This window comes from Protopterus annectens, chromosome 9.part0 (assembly GCF_019279795.1).
Source record: "Protopterus annectens isolate FY-2018-M chromosome 9.part0, PAN1.0, whole genome shotgun sequence".
Classification (NCBI taxonomy): Eukaryota; Metazoa; Chordata; order Ceratodontiformes; family Protopteridae; genus Protopterus; species Protopterus annectens.
Genome location: NC_056743.1, coordinates 968,280,085 through 968,300,211, shown reverse-complemented (window position 1 = coordinate 968,300,211; position 20,127 = coordinate 968,280,085). Strand labels below are relative to the sequence as shown.

The 20,127-nt window shown below is 39.7% G+C and overlaps 1 protein-coding gene across 1 annotated transcript in view; it reads right to left on the bottom strand.

Moving 5' to 3' along the window:
• SLC39A5 (solute carrier family 39 member 5) overlaps positions 1-20,127 on the bottom strand; it is a 411,070-nt gene that overhangs the window by 26,405 nt on the left and 364,538 nt on the right. The gene's annotated exons all lie outside the window — the stretch shown is intronic.

Here is a 20,127-nt window from a genome sequence, read left to right as displayed (position 1 = left end):
AGGAGACTCAGGGGCCAAGCATACAGAAGAACATTCCTGGGTGACTCTCCCTGTGGAGGGGGCTACGGCATAACAGCTGCTGCACTTGATGTTGGCTGGGACATGAACAGTTCACAACACAATGTCCAGCACCAAAAATTCTGCGCTGCAACCCTCTGTCAGGACCATCCAAGACTATCTGCCAAAGTGTTGGATTTCCCCAGGATTTGCATTGCAACCAGAAACTGTCAAGATAAAATTGCCCACTGCCATACCGTCATGCCCCCCCCCAACAAAGTGGGTAAGAATGGGTTCCTCCCAGTTTGTTTAGATACCAGACAGATCACAACTTTGGGAAGATGGTCCCTAAAGGCATGCTATGCAAGGATGGCTGCCCTCATCTCAGAGATGTTGATGTGAAGATTGGCCTTGGTCATGGACCATGTCTTCTGGACAGTCCTCCCTTTGAAATTACCCCCACCCTAGAAGAGTCACCACCCGATCTGATCTTGACACACATTTGTCAACATAATGGGGAACTCCACCGGATGCATCAAGTAGGACTGCTGCACTACAAGTGTCCACTGCAGAGCCCTCATGTGGTACCTCACCTGGGGAACTAAGAAAATGGTGGCTGCCATGTGACCTAAGAGCTTGAGAAAAAGGGACACTAGAGCATAGCTCTCAACCTGGAAACATCAAAAATCTGGACAAAGGTCTGTGAAAAGTAGGTACAACTGGCCAAAAATCTGGAAACTGATAAAAAAAATTTGCATGCATAATTATGCAGCCCTGCCCATTTCAAGGGAATTGTGGGACACCAACGGTTTGACAAAAGGAAAGCATCACACCTCTCAAATGTCCAGATTTCTGCAGAATGACCAGATTTTTGCCTCATATTTTTGATCTGCTCCTCTTAAAATTTGTGGCAAACTACAGAAGATTGAAGCCACTAAATAATGATGTATATTTGAGTTTCAGACTTCATATCTTTCAGAAAACACAACCTAACAGAAAACCCATTATTCTAACATTCTACGTTTATAAAAACAATATTTAAAATCTGCCAATATTTTTGAGTCTTTGTCCCCCCAGGAAGAACATCACTGAAGAAAGACAGAGAGGGTTTACTTTGGAGCAGGTTCCCCGATTTTTTTTTCTGCGGGAGGTGAGAGGGAGTACAAAGGAACAAAGACAGTGGGGGAAAATACTACACATTACAAAAACACTTTGGCAGACAGGGTGAATGCCTGTAGTGGGAATAATGGAATAAAATGAAACAAAAAGAAGAAAGCTGTAAGGGGCCAGCTGCAACATGCTGTTGCAACACACTGTTTGTCAGCTTATAGAAATGCTAATGAAAGAACTAGGCTAGACTCAGCTATCCTTATTACAACAACTAAATCAGTATTCTGTGTTTCAGTGGTCCAAAGTCACAAGATTTCCATAACTGCCCCTCCCCTTCTAGAAACTATTCCTTTTTGTCCCCTTAGACCCTTCTCCTCTTGTCCTATTTAACTCCACAACCCCCATGTAAACCTCAAAATAATGTAAACAGTGTTTCCATCTCATTTTCTCTTCCATACTGCATAAATATCAAAACTGTTCAAGCCTCTATCCTAATCTTTTCATTGTTTTGACAGCCCGGCTGTTTATTTTCTAGTAGCGTAATGTTTCCATTTTTACATACTGGTACCAATCCTAGTACTATGGTTATTAAAATGACAACACGTGGAGAATGCATGCCTAAGAATTCAGCACCATTCTGAGCAATACCAAGTAACACAAGGCACATTTTTGATACCCAGATCTTTCTCCTCTCCAAGCCTACTCTCCGAGAATGGGATATTATAGACTAGATGTTGAAGGAGATGACATTGCTGGTTACAATGCATTCAAAAGAAGAAAAGTAATTATTTCGGACTCATTTATTATATTGTCATACTTGTTTTTCTGCATTATTGCAACACAACTAAGCTCGGAATACAAAGGAAACCCTAAGATGAGCTTTTAAAGGTGAGGTTTTGAAAAACTTGGTTGGGGCATCCATTTAAAATAAGTTACAAATGAGCTTACAAGAATGAGAACACAGAAAGCCACAAAACGATAAAAACTACAAACCAAGAAACAATGTTAGACACACGAAGAGACCATATTGAACGTTTTATTGTACAAGGCTGATGAAGTTTTAGTGTTTAAAATGAAAGTGCTTGTCTTAACCTTGTACAATAAAACGTTCAGTATGGTCCGTTCCTGTGTCTAATGTTGTTTCATGCTTTGAAGTATGAGAACATGTCAGAACTGTAAAACACAAAACTGACTGTTGACAGTAGCACGTAAATTAAAATTGAGAAATAGGGAACTGAATGGCTTATTAGCCAGAAATTCTGATGCCTCAAGATTAACTATGACCCCCCCCCCCCAAAAAAAAACCTCTCAGGTGCAAAGCAAGCTTCCATAACAAAAACTGTTTTATCTTTACATACCTAATCAGCAGAGTTAAATTCCTCTACCCAGACGTACCTGCAAATAGTACTGATTTTTATTTACTTATAATGAATACATAGACTGTCTAGCTTTATAACTGCATGTGGTTTGGATCTTGGTTGAAAAGATCCCATTGTATTTTACAACCAACCAGGTAAATAAGTAAATACATTTTTTTGTGGAGGAAAGTGGAAACATACACATGAAAACATGAACTTTAGACTTTAGAAAATTGCAGACCGGTAGTGTTCTTTTTTTCTTTTACCTGCTGGAGGAGGAAGTCGAGCTGCCAGAGCAGAGATAAATTTTCTCATGTTCTGTACCTTGAGTGACTTGTCCTTCCTGATTCCTACTAGCTACTCTGGGTCCAGACTCCAGATTCCTTGGAGTGGGAGACTAGGAGTGCAAGAATCAGTAGTCAGAAGAAAGTTAAGAAATACCACCAAATAAGTTAAACGAATCAACATACGTAGACTGAAATGAAGTAAACACTCAGCCAAATTCCAACTGGCTGGCAGTCTGCCTCAAGATGCTGATGTCATCGCACATGTGCCGCGTGTGATGACATCAGCAATAACTTCTGAAGTGGGGAAATTCGAAAAAAAAATGGGAACTTTGGGAATAAAGGGGACCACTTGGGAATTCATGGCACCCCATTATTTTGCCCTCAAAACCAGTAAATACAGAGGAATTTGGTATGGTCAACAGGTATGCACCAGAAGCTTTCTGTAAGACAGCAAGGAAATGGCGAGACAAAGGTAAATACTCTGGAAACTAGAAGTCTTGCAATTTTAGAGACTGTATCCAAGTGGCAACCTGTGTACTCTAAAGTCTTTAACAGGGTGGAGGGCTGGACTTTTGATAGTTGACCACGATCCTCAAGGAAGTGCACAGCTGGAGCAAGGTGTCTTTAGCCATGACTATGGATGCTGTTGTAAGAAGCATTTCGGAGCCAACCACCCAGGTATGGGAAGACCTGAATCCCCTGCAGCCTGAACCAGGTTGCTACGACTGCCATGCACTTGGTGAACACCCAAGGCAGTCGTGAGACTGAAGGGCAATGCTCTTAACTGATAATGACTGGCTACTGGCTATAACTGCAGAAACCTCTTGAAACACCTCAATATCTTTATATGATGATAGGCATCCTTGAAGTCAGTTGAGTGCATTCAGTCATCCTTCCTCAAAAAGAAGCAGAATGGACTGCAGCATGCCCATGCAGACCTTAGTCTGTTTGACAAATTGATTTAACATACTCATATCCAAAACTGGTCTGAAGTCCTTGTTCTTCCTTGGTAGCAAAATGAACCTTGAATAGACTCTGGATCCATGGTCTGCTGGGACCTCTTGGATGATTGGTCTAAACTATTATCTATATTATTCCTACAATGCGCCTTGAATTGTAATTGGAAAGCTTTAACTAATACCTGTGCCTCAAACTATATTATTTTTTACTGTTGTTCAGTGATGCTTTCGTACTGTTTGTACAATGCACCTTGATTTTGTTCTTATACTGCTTGTGTTTAGAATGCATTTTCTATATTTTTGTACAGTGCATCATGCTTCACTAAGTGTCCTGTACTATGTATTCTCATCTGTATTTTATTTGTGTGCCTTTTCTCCCTGGGCCTCCACTGAAAATGGGCTCTTCTTGCCCAGTGGACTTTCCCGGTAAACAAATGCCAGTAAATAAATTTACTAACATCTTCTGAATTTTGATGGCTGTATCCCTTCTCTGATGGGGTGGCATATCAAAGATGTTTGGGGTTTACAGTCAAAGTTTCTAAAAATTGAAACGTATAACCTCTGGATATGACTCGACACCCATGCGTCCGAGGTGATGGCCTCCCAAGCTTCTGGATGCAGAGCCAAATGACCCTCAACTGCCTTCAGAGCCCAACAGTTGGGCAGCCCCTCGAGGATGCTGAAAGGTCTTCTCAGAGAAAGATCTGTGGAAGCCGTGGTTCTGTGGACTATCCCTGTCATATGGGTGGGGCCCATTGTGGTTATATTATGGGGGGATCCTTCATAAGGACAGTCTTGAAAAGGTTGCTATACTTTCCTAAAAAAGAGAGATGTCTTCCCATATTTTGGTGCTAAGAGAAGGTTCCGTCGAGGGGTAGCAAAACATGCTCCATGTTCAGACAACAAAACTCCATACTGCTAGCTTCTGGTCAAAGTGTCCTTAACCTTAGGCCCAAAAAGTGAAAAGCCATCTAAGGAGGTGATAATTAAGGATGCCTTAAAGCAGTCTGCAAAATTATGCATCATTATCCAAGCATGGCGATGCATGGTAACTAATATTGGACATGCCATCAGCTGCATTAGATAGCAGACACAGACACATTGGCAATAGACTGCAAGGTGGACAACTAAGTCTCCAGAGTCTGCTGTGTATTAAATACCTTTGACACTTCTAACACAATATCATGCTGAAGTCTCATCAAGTAAGTGGGACAGTTTAATGCTCTCAGTGTAAACATGGCTGAGAGGTAGGAACACTTCCCTAACTGGTCCAACACCCAAAGATGAACTGAACTCTCTTCCGAGATGTCCTTCTTAGTGGCTGCTGTGACCACAATATCATCAACAGTGGGACCCTTACTCCAGTGTCGCTGATCCTTGGAAGAGGCAAGAATCTTGTCTGGTTTCTTTGGAATTGGTTCCATAATATCGGGCTCCTTCCACTCCCTCCAAGACAACAAGTCAATAAGCATGTCTTGAGGGGGAAACACTCAGGACATGGATGGGCCCACCTCAAAGGCCTTCAAAAATACTGACTTTTCTGGTGATAGGGCTTTGGCAGTCCAACCCCCATTCAGGCGTAGCAGCTCCAAAATATCACCAAAAGAGGTGCCACTGCATGGGGATTTAGGGGACCCCTCTGCTTCAAGTTCAGTATACTGAGTGAGAGAATCTTTAGGAGAATCCAAGTACTTCCTCTTACACTGGCTCTTGCCCAAGACTTCCTGACCTGGAGAATCTGGGAGGGGGATGGAAAAGACAGGGGGCCCTGAAGGTATGGCATATTGGATACCACCCATGGAGTACTGCCCCCCCCAAGCAGACTTACACATGTCCACAAACCCCACTGTCGAAGATGGAGGGATACCAATTGCAGATGACCACTCCTTTATCTGACAGAAGAACATCCTCTCTACATAAATGGCAGAGGCTGAAACTGTCACTCCAGAACCAGCATACCTACGATCCAGAGATCCAAAATATATACTGGACTTTAGTGCCACTCCAATGTGCCGTGACACATGAATTTGGAGCACAGTTATCAGGAGCAGAGGCACTAAGTGGGAGTGATGACCCCAAAATCAGATTGATCCAGACCTAGAAACCCCCGGTCACATGTTAGCTGTAATGTTTGCAAGGGTCTAAAGATGAGTAAAACAAGGCCAGGGTAGAAGCCAAGATCAGCCAAGCCATCAGATCAGACCATAGAGATGGAAATGCGACCAGGTCAGATGATCTCGGAACCATAGGTTCCATGTGAGGAAACCAGCCTGATGGAGCCAAAGCATAGCTCTCAACTGTACAGGTTTTTTCAGAATGTCCAGATTTTTGCCTCATAGTTTTGGTCATTTCCTCATAAAATTTGTGGTTTGCTAGCAAATCACTATGGATTGAAATCACAAAATACTGACATACACTTGAGTTTCAGACTTAGTATCTTTCAGGAAATGTATGCTAACACAAATCCTGTTAATCTACCAACTTTTTAAGTTTATAAAAACATTAAAATATGTCCCCACATTTTAAACTTTGTCCAGATTTCTTGCACTAAGTGGTAAAGAGGTATGATCCGAAGGCTTGGATAGAGTACCCAAAGCAGCAGAGATGAGCCATAACTGCATCTGGGCTTAAAGGAAGGCCACATCAGCTACTCCTAGTCAGCAGTTCTTAAACTCCTTAATGAATAGGATGGCCTAGCCGACAAAGCCACCAATGGGAACTTGGAGGCTCACTTGCTAGATGATGGCTCCAAGGACTGGATTTGAACTGGAGTAGCTCAGATCTGAGGCAGAGATGGGGAGAACTCCAGTTAAGACTCTTGCTGAGTACAGGGGGAGAAGGGAGAAAGAGTTCTGCCTGAGGGAGATCCTTTCACAGGAAAGGATGTGGGACATGCAGTGCAGGAGAAGGAGACTGGGTATGAGATATTGAAGACAATGATGGTGCTAAATCCGCTGGAGGAGCCAAAGGTCTTGGGACCTTTGCATTTAGTGGACAGGAAGAAAAGGAGCCGATCATTTTTTGATCTTCGTTCCAGGATTTGGGTTCCTTAGAACCATTATTATAACCTAAATCACCCTTGTCACCCCCTAGCTGGAAAAAGCAGAGGAGTCACAGGGAGGCAAACAAACCCTTTAGGACCAACTTGGCCATTCTTTTGTTTACAGTGCAAGTGCCAAAGTTCTCGCAGATAACACATGGCAACTTGAGGTAAGCAGCCCCAAGACAATAAACACATCTGTCATGAGCGTCTTGAGAAGGGAGCTTGTTGGCCACACACCACACATTTCTTAAACCCCTTCACCATACTTGCTAAAGAACAAAAAACATTAGACCTAAGAAAAATTACCACTGACAATCTGAAACGCTACAACACTAAGTAACAAAAAACACACACTGGGCAGAAAAAGCCCACTAATACAAAAACACACCACACTCCATTAAACTAACTACCTAATTACCAGAAAAAAACCTGCACCAAACACTCATAAAAAGGATACACCCTACAGAGCTCAAGACCACGGAGCTATCCAGAAAGGTGGCAAAAGAGATCTGAGGTAATTTTACTTGAGTGAGGGATTATGGGTAGAGGATGAGGAGCTCAGAGGCTTAGGTGTTTAGGATATGGCTAGTCTCAGATCCCAGTTGAATCTGATAACCCACAGGTTCAACCCAGATGGGGAAGACATCATTAGATCAAAGGCTATAGCCATAAGTTATGTGTCCACATACGAATTGGTTCAGCAGTGCTCATAGGTTCATAGTTTAGTACTAAGCTAACTGCCCTTGCGAGCCATTTTAAGCCTAGCCAATTATCCCTTGTGAGACTCAAACCCTGCACCTTGTGTTTGTAAGGCAAACACCTTAGCCATTAAGCCACCCTCCCAACTTCATGGGGACATAAGATGAAGTATTTAGGGCTATGGATTAAAAAGGCTTCTGTTATGGCAGCTAAGAATATGTGAGAAGAGACTAAGTAAGATCATACAAAAAGTGACAAAATGGAAGCTCTTTTTTATGGATACTGATAGTAAGATACAAGCAGTGAAAATGTTTTAGTCCCTTTATTTTATACACGTCAGGGATACTTTATCTTTCTTTCTTTACTTTTTTAGGTCAGGGATATTTTATCAACCAGAGGAGAAGTTGTGGACATTAATAAAGAGTTGAAGCAATTTATCTGAGAGGTGAAGAGGGCAAAGGCTAAACGGGATAAGTTGATGCTTCCAACACAACAAGGTACTTTAGGATTATCTGATTTGAATGGACATTTTAGAACTACACATCTAAGGCTCATAGACATAACAAAAGCAGAAAGTTATAATTCAAAATGTAAGGGGATGATGATGAAGTGGGGAGGGAGATTCAAGAAATAAGGAGAGAATAAGATGTTCCTTTAAAAGACTACAGCAGTCATACAGAATATTATTCTGTTTGGATGTATTATATACGTTTTACTATCAAAAGGTTGAAATTCATTTGGTCTAACGTTCATTTGGTTGACACATTTGGTCGACTAATTAATATTAAGTAGTTAATTTGGTCAACAGACAGTGCTGTCGACCTTATGTTGACAACAGGCAAGGATTTATCCTTGTCAGCACTGATGTGTGATCCTGGAGTTGTAATGTATAAGTAGTGGGGCGGGGGGTGCAGGGTTGGCACAGCCCCCCTGCAAAAACAATGGTGTTAGTTTGAGGTGTGTGTCGCCCATTTAAATGTAGACATTTTGACGTCGATATTATGACCTGTTGATGTAATGATTTCGACCAAATAAATTTCTATCTTTAGATAGTAAACCATTATACACACCCAAACCCAAGACCACATAATGCCATACTATCAAACAGACAGACATCAGACCTACTTATTATTAACCTTAACTCTAGAAGTATATCTAACAAACTATCTGACTTACATGCACTTGTAGCTCACTACTCCCCTGATATACTAACCATTACTGAGACTTGGTTAAAACCCACCACCAAAAATGAAGAAATCCTCCCTCCAGGATATAATATCCTAAGACTAGATAGAAAAGCTAGGAAGGGAGGTGGAGTTGCAATTCTCTTTAGAAACTCACAACCTCCAACCTCTACAAACTCCTCTACCTAAATTTCAAAATGCCGAAACCCTAGGTTCAGTTCTATATCTAAACAAGAAAAAGAAGATCAACATTTTCTGTAGTTATATCCCTCCAGGTAACTCCTACAATCGAAGAAATATTACAATGGACAAAAGATAACCTCCCTCAGGAAACAATCCTACTAGGTGACCTAAATTCTGACTGGCTAGCTTGCAACTCTAACAACTCCTCCAACCAAATTAACTTATATGGGTTCTATCAACTCATCCAGGAACCCACTAGAGTGGACAAAAGATCCCAAAAACAATCAGTTCTTGATTGGACTTTGATACCAGGTAGGCTGTCTACCAGATGAGCTCAGTGATCACCTCCCCACATTCCTCCTATGGAAACAAGCTAACATACTCAAACCTATAGTTTATAAACAAATCAGGGATGACCACAAAGTAAACCCACAAACTCTTAACAGTATTCTAAAACAATGCAAATGGGCTCCATTAAGAACTCTTGAATTAGACCAGGCAGTAGATTACTTCAACAGTACTTTCATCAACATCCTTAATAAAGTCACTCCCACTAGAAAAATTAGAGCTAAAGCAAACTACGCCCCATGGCTAAGTAGGAGCACAAGAGCTTTACTAAACTCCAGAGATAAAGCTTGGAAAATCTGGAAAAAGAATAACACTACCCTACCCAAACAAAACTACCAACAACTTAAGAATCAGGCCAAAAAACAAACTAAAATTGGCAAACAGAACTACTTCCTAGGCACCCAAGACAAACACTCCAAAAATCCCCAAAAGTTTTGGCAAGCTATCAACTCTCTACTAAAACCTGGCAAAACTAGCACTCCAGCTCCCAACACCACTACTACTAACGATGACATCATTTCTCAATTTAATCATCACTTCACAGAATCTATTCTGTCACTATCTGCCCAACTATCCAAAACTAGCCTTCTATCTACCCCCATCCAAAAGTCATGCTAATTCACTTTCCTTTACTCTCTCTCCTGTACCCACCTCAATAATCACAAGACTCCTCTTAAAAATGAAACCCACCACTCCTGCAGCCAATGGTATACCTGCTAACTTCCTAAAAATAGCAGCAGAATCCTTAGCCTACCCTGTCTCAATCCTTATCAACTGCTCCAAACAGGAAGCCTACATACCCCAACTGTGGAAAGACTCATATATTATCCCTCTATATAAAGGTGGCAACTCATATGACCTTTTAAACTACTGCCCCATTGCTGTTTTATCTCCCTTATCCAAGCTACTTGAAAAATGCATTCACACTCAAGTTATGCATTTCCTGAATACACAATCTCCTATCCACCACACAGCATGGTTTCCGCTCTAACCATAGCACGACTACCCTGCACTTCTCTCTTTTACTAATTAGATCAACCAACCAAAATAGAAACAACAATAACTTTGTGACAGCTATATTTGTCAATCTCTCCAAAGGATTTGATATGGTCTCACGCATCATTCTATTAGACACTCTATCCTCCCTTTACTTTGCCCCCCCCCCCCCACTACCGCCTGGTTCAAAAACTATCAGACAGGCATCAATCTGTCAAAAGGCAAGGCGTACTATCCCCTCTTCTCCCAACTACCATAGGCGTACCACAAGGATCAATCTTGGGTCCACTTCTTTTCTCTATTTTCACCAATAAACTACACACCTCCACCCAACATGCCTCACTCATACAGTACGCAGATGATTCAACACTTATCTGCTCAGCTCCATCACTAACCACCTTACAACAAGTCACCCAGGAATCTTTTCACTCTGTAGAACGATGGATTACTGATATCCAACTTATCCTAAATCCCAACAAGACCAAATTACTCCTATTCACCCCCAACAAATCTAAAACCTCTCCTCACTCCTTCACTATCACTTCTAATAATGGCACTGTAATCTCTCCTTCTCCTCATACTAAACTCCTTAGCATAGAAATTAACAAAAATCTTTACTTTGATGTCCACATTTCCCAATCCATAAAAAAGTACATAAAAAATGGGAACTCTATACAGACACAAAAACTTCCTATCAGATCAGGCTCGGGTCACCCTAGCTCAAACACACCTATTGTCCACCCTAATGTATGCAGCACCAATCCTAACCCAAATCAGGAAATCAGACCTAGACAAACTTGAATCATGTTACAATAAAATTGCCAAGTTTGCAAATAACACAACATTTAGAACCCATCACTGCCTAGCCCTAAAGGAGCTACAATGGCTAGAACTTCCTCAATTACTTACAATCAACTAGTTCTAGCCTGCACCATCCTAAGGGACCCTCAAAAAACACCAGCTCTAAATCAACTACTGACCCAATACTCAACAAATTGTCCCCTCCGTTCCACTGACAAATCCCTCCTCTGTATCTCTAGAGCTAACAACACTGCAGGGAAAGCTCTTTTCTCTCATACTGTAGCTAAAAGATGGAATAATCTCCCCCCATAATGTGACTTCTGCATCTTCCATAATACAGTTCAAAACCCACTCAAGTCACATCTAATAAACTCCTGGCTCTGTCCATGCATTACTTAAGTCTTTTCGTAATCTCTTCTAATCCATCCTACCTTCCTTCCTACTGTCTACAGTTATGGAAACTCCTCAGTTGATTGCCAACCCGGCATAAATGTATTATGCAATTTTAGCTTCCAGGAACAAATCCATTGTAATTTGTATTATTTCATGTGTGATTTTGCCTGTCTTATGTGATTTTTGCTTATTATTTAACTAATGTGGAGCTTTTCTCCCCGGCCATCTGCTGTAAATGGACCTCATCCAGTCAGACTAGCCCAGTTAACAAATGTAAAATAAAATAAATAAATATTGTTACAAAGTAGCAGAAGTATTCTAAGAATAACACAAGAATGGATAAAGCAGATTTTGCCAATAGGGATGAGTGCAAGTAGGCATACAGACAAAATGCAAGAGGGAACTGGAATTTACTGGAGAAAACTGGTAAAGGAACCAAGGTATAGGATGCAAATAACAGGGAAAAAGGTAACAGAATGGGATGAGGCCAAGAAGGCCTTTGGACTGCAGGCTAGAGACTGCCTTTCCTACCAGGTATTGATAGAGTATAGCAAAGAGAAAGAGCTAGGGGAATCCTAAGTGAAAGACCTGCTCTGGTAGAGATTTTAGTTGCTTTTAGAACAGAAGTTGCTGCTAAAAAGGGATAATTAGTACAGCATATAAACAGTGCAGAGTAACTATAAAAATCAACCAGAGGTGGTTAGAAAAGATTTGGAAGAGAGATTTGACAAGCTGTTTACAAGGGAAGAATTGGAGGACATGCGTATGGCTCCCAAGTATGCAACAGAGTCTAGAAGGTTTAGGAATTTTTCTTAGAAGTGTTAGTTATTTTTTATACCCCATGCAGCACCAAATAATTTTTCCTCAGGTAGATGGCAAATGTTGGAGGTGTGATGTGAAAGAAAAGAGGTAACTAGGAACATCTGTTCTGGGGGTATAATGAGCTGTCAGACTTTAAAAATATCCTACAGAGTACTCTGTCATAAATATTACATGAGCGAATGTGTGCAACTAAGGAAATAATTGTATTGCGCTAGGACACAGGATCTGAATTGTCTAGACACAGTAAGACCTTAAGTTTGTATCTGGAGGCTGCCACTAAAAGCAATTACTAGAAAATGGAAATCAAAGTCTAAACCATCCTGTGTCTGAAGTACTGAATACTGTAAATGAGATAAAAAAAAACAGAAATTAGATATTTTAAAAGGGAATGAGCAAATTACATAAAAATAAGTGGAATTTGTGGGAACAATGCATGCAAAAATAATGTTCAGGAGGAGAAGTGAGGTTTAAGGGAAGGCAGGAATGAAGCAATTTATATGAGCAATGTTGGACTGATGACAGTTGTATAAAAAAGAACATATGTAATGTATAATGCATGTAAATGGAAACACGTTAATATGGTTTGTGTATGTTTGCCTACATGTTAAGTGATAATTTAATAAAGGTGTTAAAATGTGTCTATTGCTTCATCAAGGGGAAGCTTTTTAAATGATGCCCAGTTGATCTGGTGCACTCTGGATGTAACAGTTTCTTTTCTGAAATTAAAGAGCATGTTGCTAGACCAGTTCATGTTCAGAAAATGTTTGCATCCAGTATCCTGCATACGTAAAAGTTTATTAACTTTATGTGTTTCTCATTATAGACATTTACCTCATCACAGTAATCTACCTCCTTATAGGTTCATAGGTTGGTACTAGGCTATCGGCCCTAGGGCCTATACAAGCCTAGCCATAACAATTCCCTGGATTTTCATTCATCAACAGCTTTGATACCACCCCTCTTTTTCACATTTTGTACATGGGGTCAGGTGTTATATCAACAGTGACCATCATCTAGAGTTAGTGTTCACACCACCGGGTTGCCAGACATTCATTGGCAATAAAAAATCATTGCAAGGTTTGAGGATCGCGCAGTAAACATGGAAGAGTTCTTTATAACTTATCTCTAAAGGATCCTATTTTGGGGTTTAGTTCTACATTCCAGTGCCACCAGTATTTCTGAGCCATACCAAAGTAAAGGAAATTAAATATATCCATTTATGAACTGGGTTGGCAGGCCTAACAGCTGTAACTGTATTCAGACTGCCCCAAGTACAAGACTCCAAGTGGCTTCTAATTGAATGAAGCCACAAACCCTTAGCAGTAGGTAATAACAGTACTACCACATGTTCACAGTTATATATGAAGCCAATGACCACTAGGGCCTTTATAAGCCTAGCCATGCAATCCAACCCAATTGTGTCCCTGCGTATCATGGGAGTTTATTAGAAGGGAGTATGTTAGATAGGACGTTTCTAGAGGTTATATCGGGGGGTATGTTAGTTTGGGCATTATCAGAGACAAGAGGGCCAGACCCAGGGTGAATTTCCAATTTCCTATCCATTGATCAAGATTATGCTTAAATAGGGTTAGGGATAGATTTTAATGTCCATATGTAACAATACCAGCAATAGTCTTGCAACATGTCTCTAGAAATATCATTCTAGACTCCAGGTCAGTCATAGATCCTGATACAGATGCATGATATATAGCTGGTCTATTTTTTGTGTTTCTAAGGATGCAAAGTCTTTATATGAAGGCATTTCAAATTTCCAACCAGAGTGCCTTAAAACAAAGAGACTAAACGACAGTCATTAATAAACAGGACGTTATGTGTGCTTAACTCTTATTAGACTGCAGTTGACCTCTACCAGCTTTAAGCAATCAAAATTGTCATGCTCACTGAATAGGTCTGTGGCATAGCTCATGAAAGGCAGATGAACAAATTAGTTTTCTACACACAATTTCTCAGGCCCAGGAGGATCTGTTTATTAGAGAAACAAATGCTCAGATCTTAAAAGTTTTGCCCCCATTAACATCACTCATGGGATTGAAATGCAGGCAACTTACCTTTCACTTGGACTGCATGCCATGCCTTTTTATCATTCTCTATGAGGCAAATGGTACTACTTAAGGTGAAAAAGGATGTGCTCGCACCAAAGTGGGAGGCCTAATCATGGCTCAGATTGCTATAATACTCTACATGTTGTCCTGCTGTTCCTTTTTCCATTTGCAAAGTACTGTTGTCGCAGTAATTCATTAGGAGTACCTGAAGGCTAATCCCCCCAACAATGTCAAAATAGAGGAGAAAAACTCATGTGAAAAAAGCCAAAACAATGGACAATGTTTTTCCAAGATGGCTGCACACAGATCAACAGCTTAACTTCAGTTATCCCAGTATGAAAACAGAAACAGAGTTAACGGCCAGTGATATTGGCAGTCTGGGTAAAATTCAGTTACTGGGTAGCAAGTACATTGCCTGGGTGCCTGCAAAGAAGAAACTGAGAGAGCCTGAAAGAAAATCAATTAGAAAAATGTGAAGAAAAAACGCAGACTAGGAAAAATCCTGCAGCTGTTTAGCAAAAAGGAGTTCAAGCTCCAGATTTGGTGCAAGACATGGCTTCCAGTAATCTAGAGGACAAAATAAGTCAACTGTGCTCAGAGTTGATTTATAAACACAGAAGGAGTATATCAACTCAAATAACAAAGGCTGGAAAATAGAAGTTTTAAACAAATTTTCAGATGAGCTGATCAGAGGTCAAAATCAATAAAAGGCTGGCTAAATGTGAGACTGCTCATGAATAGAGGTTTCAAAATATGGTTGAGTTAAAGGACAGAGCATGTAGGAGACATCTGAAATTTTTTGTTGTATCAGAGAAAGTAGAAGGAACAGACTGTGTTAATTTTATAAAGGCACAAATAAGCAAATGGGCTGGTATTCCATAGCAGGAACTGTTAATTGAAAGGGCATGCTGTGTGTATGCTCCAATTTGGCCATGAAAAAGCAGCCAAGATCTTTATTAGTAAAGATGCAAACCTGCAAGCAGAAAGTGTTGATCCAGACAAAACTGTGGAAAAAGGGCAAAGTATTTAAAATTGGAGACAGTAGAGTGTTTGTGGAAAATGTTTATTCACTGCACACCAGGCAGAAGATAAACAAATTTATTCCAGTAATCAGGGAGTGTCAAGAGACAGGAATGAGATTGGTATCCAGCTGTCTTCAGAATATTTTTTCCTGGAGGATCAAAGCCATTTCTGATGCAGAGCAGGCTAAGGAGGAGATGCAAAAGTTTGTCCAACAAAAAATGAGGTCTGATATTAATTCCATGAACCACAGTACAAGTGCAAACCAAGAAACACTCATACCTTGTAAAACATTAATAAACTACATATATAGGACTTTACGTACAAACATGCAGAGCATACAGCCTTCAGGTACAACCCTTCTTTAATGCAAAGACATATGTGCTTTAACACCTGTGTTATATCAAAAGACAGTGATCACCTGACATTCATAGCCAATAAAATCTGAAAAAAATTAAAACTCTTTCATCGTGTAACAATTATATAACTTCCTAAAAACAAACAAATTATCTATGCAACATCTATAAGTATGTATACATATGCGACTGTATATACACAAAATAAATGTAAACAATACCTTCATCTCTTTAATTGCATTTGCTTCTTAACTAATACTGACTTAATACTAACTGCTGTGTTTAGCCCTGGGTGACTATCAGCCCGAAGTCTTATCATCAATGCATACTCTCTCAATTCCAATAAATTATTTAAGTCATCCCCTCTTACATTCTTATAAATTATATCAATCACTCTGAATGCAAAATGTATGCTCATGGCCATCGTTAACTATATATTTGGCTAATGTATTTGATACAGTATTTCTACGAATCTCAGAGCAATGTTCTGTTATACAATCTTTTAATTTTATACTACATTTACCTACATAGAATGCAGGACATTTTATGCATGTCACCAGATAGACAATATTCACTGTATTACATGTAGCAAGTAAATCAAACTTGTATTCTTTCCTTGAGCTAGGATCTACAAAAACTGTATTGTTTGAAGAAATATATCTGTAGCTCACACAGTTAAAACATGGAAATGTTTCCTGTTTATCTTTTTATTCTTTATTTACTTGTGACCTAACATCCTTATAGCAAAGTCTTTCTTTTAGGATTAGTACAATTTCTATATGCAAACTTAGGTTAATTCGTAATGAACTTCTTTAGTTCAGACATGCTTTCAAATATGCTCGAGTTTCTCTTTATTATTTTATTAGTTTGTTTGAGAAAGGTATTATCATTTTTATTATGCCCTTAAAATTAATTAAAATTAGAGGTGTTTGTTAGTTATTTGAGTGATACTATCAATTTTCTGAAATGTAAGTTAAAATTTTCAGACAGAGAAATAAGTTTTCTGGATGTAAAAATTATGAAAAGTCCAGAAAGTATAGAAACAATTTATAGAAAAACAGTGCAGGCTAATAGGTATATCCATAAGCAAATTATGCATACCCCTCATATATTTAAGGGCATAATAAAAAGTCAGATGCTTAGGGTAAGTAGATTGAATACCAGTGAAAATAGATGTCTGACACAGATGGGAAAGCTTACAAATGATTTTAAACTAAGAGGCTATGATAATACCTTTCTCAAACTATGTCTGATATAATGACTCTGAGATATACAACAGCAAAACCTTATTTTAAACCCCAACAAATATTACAAATGGTTAATAACAGAATAGGTGATGTGAGATATAGTACTACTTTTAATACAAGAACTCATGGAGTGAAAGAAATACTAAAGAGAAACTGGGGAATATTAGAAAGTATGCCTGAACTAAATAAGTTCATTATGAATAAACCTAAGTTTGCATACAGATATTGTAGTAATCTTAAAAGAAGACTTTGCTATAAGGATGTTAGGTCACAAATAAATAATAAGAAAAAAACAGGGAACATTTCCATGTTTTAATTGTGTGAGCTGCAGATATATTTCTTCAAACAGTACAAATTTTGTAGATCCTAGCTCAAGGAAAGAATACAAGTTTGATTTATTTGCTGCATGTAATACAGTGAATATTGTCTATTTGGCGACATGCATAAAATGTCCTGCATTCTGTGTAGGTAAATGTAGTAGAAAACTAAAAGACCATATAATAGAACATTGTTCTGAGATCCGTAGAAATAATTTATCAAACGCATTAGTCAAATATGTAGTTAAAGATGGCCATGAACATAGCTTTGCATTCAGAGTGATTGATAGAATTTATAAGAACGTAAGAGGGGGCGACTTAAATAATTTATTGGGAATTGAGAGAGTATGCATGGATAATAAGTCACACAGAACTAAACACAGCAGTTAATATTAAGCTAGTATTGGTTAAGAAGCAAATGCAGTTAAACAGATAAAGGTATTGTTTACATTTTATTTTGTGTATATACATTCACATGTGTATACATACTTATAGATGTTGCACAGGTAATTTGTATGTTTTTAGGAAGTTATATAATTGTTACATGATGAAAGAGTTTTAATTTGTTCAGATTTTAATGACTATGAATATCATGTGATAACAGTCTTTTGATATAAAACAGCTGTTAGAACACATCATTTTTGCACTGAAGAAGGGTTGTACCCGAAAGCTGTATGTTTGTACGTTTTATTAATGTTTTTACAGGCACGAGCATTTCTTGGTTTCAACAAAAAATGAAGCATCAAGAAGAAGGGTACACTGATTCTCATTCTTCTGATAATAAAATACACAAACAGATGTCAGTGAAATCTTTTCCACTGTTCAAAGGGAAAATGCTTGAGGCTCAGAAAAACACAGGAGATGACCAGAAGAATCGGGACTACAGTGGAATTGAACCAGAATCTGGAATTGGGAGATGGAGATGAACAGGAAAACCAGCAACATGCTGGAAATTAGTGAATAAATGATAGACTGCAAAACATCAATCGTATTTGTGAAATGCAGCTGTATAAAAGTAAGTGGAAAGAGTGGACTTTTGTTGACTTTGTTAAACTTGTGAAGAACCGAAAAGCATCTGCCTCACTTCATGTCATTAATGTTTGAAAGGACTTTGAGGGGAGGAGAAGTAGGAAAAAGGTAACTATAAGCAAAACAATTTAATTTTCTTACCAGTATTTCTATGAAACTTTTCACGGTATAAATTGCATATTTTATAGTAAAATATTTTTAGTTGTTCTTGTATGTGATAAAGTTATTAAAGTAAACAGATGCCTTCTTTTTTCTTCTTCTCTTTCTTCTTTTTGGTATTAAGAAATGTAAGCATTTTATGCAAATACAGAAGAAAAGAAAAGCTAGACAGAAGCATGTTTACATTAACTGTCTGTAATCTTGGGTTGTTGAGGTGGGGGGTGTGGTGTAAAGGTACACAAATCATAATACTTGTAGAGCTGATATTTTCATAGGAAGTTACTAGGCTGTTGGCCCCGAGGCCCTTATAAGCCTAGCAAAGAGTTTAGCCCATGTTTAGACAAGTCAGCACCCAAAGCCCCTGTCCAGCAGGTACACTGGTGGAATCCCAGGGGTGTATTTTCTGTTTCCCATCCAGTTATCCAGGTTGCGTTTGAAAAGGGATAATGAGGTACTCTGCTTGACATGGAGAGGGAGTCTATTCCACAGATGGTGGAGGCTCTGGGACACAAATCTGTCCCACCAAGTCCTACTGATGTCACAGACCAGGCTGAGGTCACACATGCAGGTTACTCGAGTGGAGTTTAACTTGCAGATATACAGCAGTCCACCAAGGCAGGGTCTGAGATTGCTTTGTATGCCAGAAAGAAGTCACCTCTAAGGAGTCTGTATTAAATGGAGTAGAGGGACAGGGCTTTTACCTATCTATGTAGGGTAGATGTCGGAGGCCCTGGATTCTTCTGGTGAGGAACCTCTGTGGTCTCTCCAGCTGCTGCATGTGCTTTGTGAGGTACATGCCGAAAGGGGCATTGTATTTAATAACTGGCCTTATAAGGGAAGAATATAGGGATGTTATAACCTCTTTGTCTCTGGATGAGATACCCTTATTTATGAGGTGGGCCATGTAGAAAGCTTTCCGTATAACGGAAGCAACATGGTGGTCAAAAGTCAGGTTGCTATCAACCTGGGTACCCAAATCCCTCAAGACTGATTGCGTGCTTAGGACATTGTTATTAATATGATAATATGTGGGGACATCACTCCCCCCAAAGGGGATGATGATGCATTTTTTGGCATTCAACTTGAGGCCATGTTTCTGGCACCAGTCATTTGTTTGGGTGAGACCCTCTGGGAGGACGTCCACATCATTTGGGGAACTGATGACTGCGCCCAGCTTGCAGCCATCTGCAAACTTGGTCAGCCATAGCCCACTGGTTTTGGCCTGTACCTCAGAGAAGTACATCCCGAATAACACAGTCCCCAAGACTGATCCCTGGGGTACACCACTTGTTACGGGTCTACTGCTTGAGGTGGCTTCCCCTATTTTGATTAAATGGGTTCTATCAGTGAGCCAGTTTGCTACATATCTGAAAACATATGGATTGATGCCTAGTTGAGAGGGTTTATCTATTATGCCTGAGTGGGGAATAGTGTCGAAGGCTTTGGCCAGGTCAAGGTAGGTGGTTTGCATGGTCTTCCCCTCGTTCATGGCTTTGGTGACTGCTTTAAAGAAGTTGACCAGATTTAACAGACATGACCGCCCCATGACAAAGCCAAACTGTGTGGGGTCGAGTGTTTGGAGGTTACCAATGTCCCTGTTAATGAGGTCCATGATAATCCATCCCATGGCCTTGCAGATCAGGCTAGTTAGGCTGATAGGTCTATAATTTCCTGGATCGGTGGACACTCCACCTTTGTGTAAAAGGATGGCAGTTGCTGTCCTCCACTCAGTTGGGACAAATCCGGTACTCGGGCT